Below are 5,547 nucleotides of genomic sequence, written 5' to 3'. Positions count from 1 at the left end.
GAAATGGGGGTGGTAAATTGGAATAAGTGATAGTCAGGACAAAATACTTTTAAGGATCAACAGGATGAATGAAAAATGAAAGGAAGATAGACATGAGGGAAAGAAAAATGAAATAAAACACCAAGGTGGTAATTATAATTGGGAAAAAACAATACATCAAGTTTGTCTAATATACTTCTTTTTTCTCAAATAAATACATACTATATATATATATATATATATATATATATACATAAACTGAGTGAAATTTATAATACAATTCATTCTCCAAGTGATAAATTATAAAATAATATAAACAAGTAGGTTTCAGATAAAACAATTAAAGCTATCTAAAGTCATATAAAATGTTGTAAAACACTATTGATTAGAGAAATGCAAATTAGAATTATTTTGAAATTGGGTTATGGGACAGAAAACACAAATGACAAATATTGAAGAGGATGTAGGAAATTTGAGTTACTAATTATAAAGCTGTGAACTGATTCAACTATTGTGAAGAGAAATTCCATGAATGTGTACCCATTTGACCCAATAATACTACAACTAGGTCTGGATCCTAAAAAAGATAAAAAAAAAAAAAACATCAAGAATATATATTTTTAAATATCTATAGCAACTCTTTTAGTGATAGTGAAGATGTGGAAATCAAGAGAATACCTGTCAATTGAGGAATATCTGAACAAGTTGTGATATATAGATATATATATCTAGATATCTAGATATAGATATATATATATACACACACATATATATGTACATCAATAGGTATGTGTATATATATATATATATATATATATATATATATGTGTGTGTGTGTATATTATATATATATGTGTGTGTGTGTGTGTGTGTGTGTGTGTGTGTGTGTATATTTAATACTATAACAATGTGCTATAAGAAATGACAAACAGGATGCTCTCAAAAAACCTGGGAAGAGTTACATGAACTGATGCAAAATTACGTGGGAGTGGAACCAGGATGACATTGTTTTCAGTCAGATCAAATGTGCATGATTTCACTATTCTCCAAGTTCTATTGACTCCCAACATTATTCGAAAAGACTTAGAATTAAAAAATGCATCAACTTCCAGAGAAAGAATTGAATGTAGATAAAACTTTACTTTTTTTTTATAGCTTTTTATTGACAGAACATAGGCATGGGTAATTTTTCAACATTGTCCTCTCCAAACATTTCTGTTCCAACTTTTCCCTTCCTTCCCTCCACCCTCTCCCCTAGATAGAAGGCAGTCTCATACATGTCAAATATGTATTTAGGATATATACAATATATGTGTACATATTTATACGGTAACTCTTGTTGCACAAGAAACATTGGATTTAGAAAGGTAAAAATAAGCTGGGGGAAAAAAATTCAAAAATACAAGCAATCCACATTCACTTCCCAGTGTTCCTTGTCTGGGTATAGCTGATTCTGTCCATCATTGATCATTTGGAATTGAATTGGATCTTCTCTTTGTTGAAGATATCCACTTCCATCAGAATACATCTTCACACAGTATTGTTATTAAAGTGTATAATGATCTCCTGGTTCTTCTTACTTAGCATCAGTTCATGTAAGTCTCTCCAAGGTTCTCTGTATTGATCCTGCTGCTCATTTCTAACAGAACAATAATATTCCATAACATTCATATACCACAATTTACCCAGCCATTCTCAAATTGATGGGCATCCATTCAATTTCTAGTTAATACACACTAAGAAAAGGGGTGCCACAAACATTTTTTGCTCATACAGGTCCCTTTCCCTTCTTTACTATCTCTTTTGGATATAATCTTAACAGTAACACTTCTGAATCAAAGGGTATGGTTGAAAACCTGCTCTCTTTCTGTATAGATGCTATTGATTGACCTTTTGATTTTTTTACTCATTTTTAATCCTGTGGGGTCTGCCTTTAGGGCCAGGAGGTTGCCAGCTTTCTCTGCAGAACAGGGGTAGATATATGGACGACCTGCCAACCATCTACAAAGAGTGGCCAGGTACATGAGTGCTCTGGGAATTAGTTCTGCAATGGAGGTGACTCAGGCCTGCACAGGCCAAAGCTGTGGAGGTGCCCTGAGAAGAACCCTGCTGTGGGGATTAATGACTGCCCTGAGGCAAGAGGCTGAGCAGTGAAAGTGTCACTATCCCAAGCCAAAGTTGACTGTGGGTATTAACAGTTGTCCAGCAAATAGTCCCCAAGGCACTGAAAATGGCTCTGCCCAGGGAAGCATAGTCCTGCTGGGGAAGTTCTATTGCCCTAGGCTGAGCCCATCACTGTGCAGATTAGAGGCTATCCCAGGCTGCACCCCACTGTTTTGTAGATTTGCAACTGCTCTGACTGTGCTGCAGAATGCAACTGCACAGTTGTGCTGGTCTATGCTAAGTCACTTCTGGTTTAGGGTAGGTACAGCCAGATCCTGTTAGGTTCTGACATTTTTAGAGTACCCTGTACCTCTGGCTCTGATCTCTCTGCTGGTCCACTGATTTACAATCAAGGCAAAGCAGCCTATTGCAGAGTCAGTTCCACTACTTTTTTAGCCACAGAAGCTACCCCTGTCCCTTTTCTGCTCAGGGTTCCAGTCTTTCCTATCTCCCTGCCTGACCCAATCTGTTCCCGCCCCTTAGGAAAAACCTGCTCTGGTGTTACTCAAGATTATCTTTGTCTGATAAGTCATTGTACTTTTAATCTTCATGAATTTCACCAGTCAAGCTATTTTTTGAGGCTGAATTCAAAGATTGGTTGTGAGGGCATGACAGGAGCTTAGAAAGACACGTGTTTCTTCTCCACCATCTTGAGGCAAGCATTTCTAATACAATTTTGATATTGTATTAGATACAACAGTGATATGGGCAACCTTGTTTCATTGCTGATCTTATTGGGAATTGTTCCAGTTTATCCCCATAACATATGATGCTTACTGATGATTTTAAATAGATGCTACTGATTATTTTAAGGAAAAGTCCATTTATTCCTATACTCTCAAGTGTTTTTAATAGGAATGTATGTTGGATTTTATCAAATGCTTTTTCTGCATCTATTGAGATGATCATATGTTTTTTTGTTAATTTTGTTAGTAACATGGTCAATTATACTAATAGTTTTTTTAATATTCAACCAGCCCTGCATGCCTGGTATACATCCTACTTGGTCATAGTGTATTATCATGGGGATGATTTTCTGTAGTCTTTTTGCTAATATCTTCTTTAAGATTTTAACATTAATATTCATTAAGGAGATTGGAATATAATTTTCTTTCTCTGTTTTCAACCTACATGGTTTAGGTACCAGTACCATGTCGGTGTCAGAAAAGGAATTTGGTAGGACTCCTTCAATCTCTATTTTTTCAAATAGTTTATATAGTATTGGGGTCAATTGTTCTTTAAATGTTTGGTAGAATTCATATGTAAATCCATCTAGTTCTTTGGATTTTTTCTTAGGGAGTTGATTAATGGCTTGTTTTATTTCTTTTTCTAAAATGGGACTATTTAACCAATTTGCTTCTTCCTCTATTAATCTGGGCAAGCTATATTTTTGAAGATATTCATCCATTTCATTTAGCTTATTGAATTTATTGGCATAAAGTTGGGCAAAGTAACTCCTAATTATTGCTCTAATTTCCTCTTATTTAGTGGCAAGTTCTCCCTTTTCATTTTAAGACTAACATCTTGATTTACCTCTTTCTTTTTTCTAATCAAATTGACCAAGGGTTTATCTATTTTGTTGTTTTTTGTTTTCATAGAACCAAGTCTTAGTTTTATTTATTAATTCAAATTTTTTTCTTTTGTTTTTTTTTTTTTTTTTTTTACTTTTAATTGTATTAATATTTCCTTTTATTTTTAGAATTTCAAGTTTAGTGTTTGACTGGGGGGTTTTAATTTGCTCTTTTTCTAGCTTTTTTATATGTAAGTCTAATTCATTGATTTTCTCTTTTTCTATGTTATGCAAGTAAGCCTCTAGAAATATAAAATTTCCCTTTATTATCACTTTGGCTGCATCCCATGCTTTTTGATATGATGTCTCATTATTATAATTTTCTTAAGTGAAATTGTTAATTGTATCTATGATTTGCATTTCACCCAATCATTCAGGATGAGATTATGTAGTTCCAATAATTTTTGGTCTATTTTCCCATGACTTTTTATTGAATGTGATTTTTATTACATCATGATCTGAAAAGGATGCATTTACTATTTCTGCTTTTCTATATTTGAATTTGAGGTCTTTATGCCCTAATATATGTTCAGTTTTTGAACTGCTGAAAAGAAAGTGTACTCCTTTCTGTCTCCATTTAGTTTTCTCCAAAAATCTATGATACATAACTTTTCTAGTATATCATTTACCTCTTTGACTTCTTTCTTATTTATTTTGTGGTTTGATTTATCTAGTTCTTAGAGTACAAGTTTGAGATCTCCCACTATTACAATTTTGCTTTGTATTTCCTCTTGCAGCTCTCTTAACTTCTCCTTTAAGAATTTAGATTTTACATCACTTGGTGCATACATGTTTCATATTGAGCTTTCTTAATTATGTTATCCTTTAGCAAGATATAGTTTTCTTCCATATCTCTTTTAACTAGATGAATTTTTGCTTTTGTTTGATCTGAGATCAGAATGGCTACTCCTGTATTTTTTTATGTTAACCTGAAATATAGTAGATTCTGCTTTTTACCTTTTACCTTTACTCTGCATATATTGCCTTGCTTCAAGTATATTTCCTGTAAACAACATATTGTGGGATTTTGGCTTTTAATCCAGTCTGCTATCTGTCTCTGCTTTATGGGGGAGTTTACCCAATTCACAATTGTGCTTAAAATTACTAATTTTGTATTTCCTGCCATCTTGTTAACCCCAGCTTGTGTTTTTCCTCTTTTCTTTTCCCTTACCCCCCCTCCCCAGTATTAAACTTGTGAGTATTACTTGCCTTAAGCAGCCCTCCTTCTTTAGGATCCCTCCCCCAATCTTTGAGTCCCTCACTTTTTCTTAAATCTTTTCCTTACAATTTCTGTATTCCCTTCTATTCTCTTTTAACTTTGCCCCTTCCACTTCTCAATGAGATGTGAGAAGATTCTCTGTAAAATGAATATGTTTAATATTTTTTCTCTTTAAGCCAAGTCTGATAAGAGTAACATACACACTATGTTCATCCCCCTAATTTCTTTCCCCCATATGTAGTATGTTTCCTTTGCCTCTTTGTGAGATGTAGTACTTCCATTTTTCCCTTTTCTGGTATAATTTCCTTTCCTCCTCTAGCTTCTTTTTTATATTATAACAGTAAAACCAAATAATACATGTATTATTTATGTATACTTATAACAGAAATATAGTTCCCAAGATTTTTTTTTACCTTTTTGTGCTTCTCTTGAGTCCTATATTTGGAGGACAAACTTTTTGTTTAATTCCAATTTTTTTCATCAGAAATACCTGGAATTCACCTATTTCATTTAAAATGGGGAAAAAAATGCTCATTTTGGCTGGGTAAGTTACTCTTGGCTGCACACCAAGTTCCTTAGCTTTTCAGAATATCAGATATCAGACCCTTCAGTCCTT

The sequence above is a fragment of the Sminthopsis crassicaudata genome, chromosome 3 (assembly GCF_048593235.1).
Source record: "Sminthopsis crassicaudata isolate SCR6 chromosome 3, ASM4859323v1, whole genome shotgun sequence".
In the NCBI taxonomy this organism is placed as follows: Eukaryota; Metazoa; Chordata; class Mammalia; order Dasyuromorphia; family Dasyuridae; genus Sminthopsis; species Sminthopsis crassicaudata.
This window is presented reverse-complemented; position numbering follows the sequence as displayed.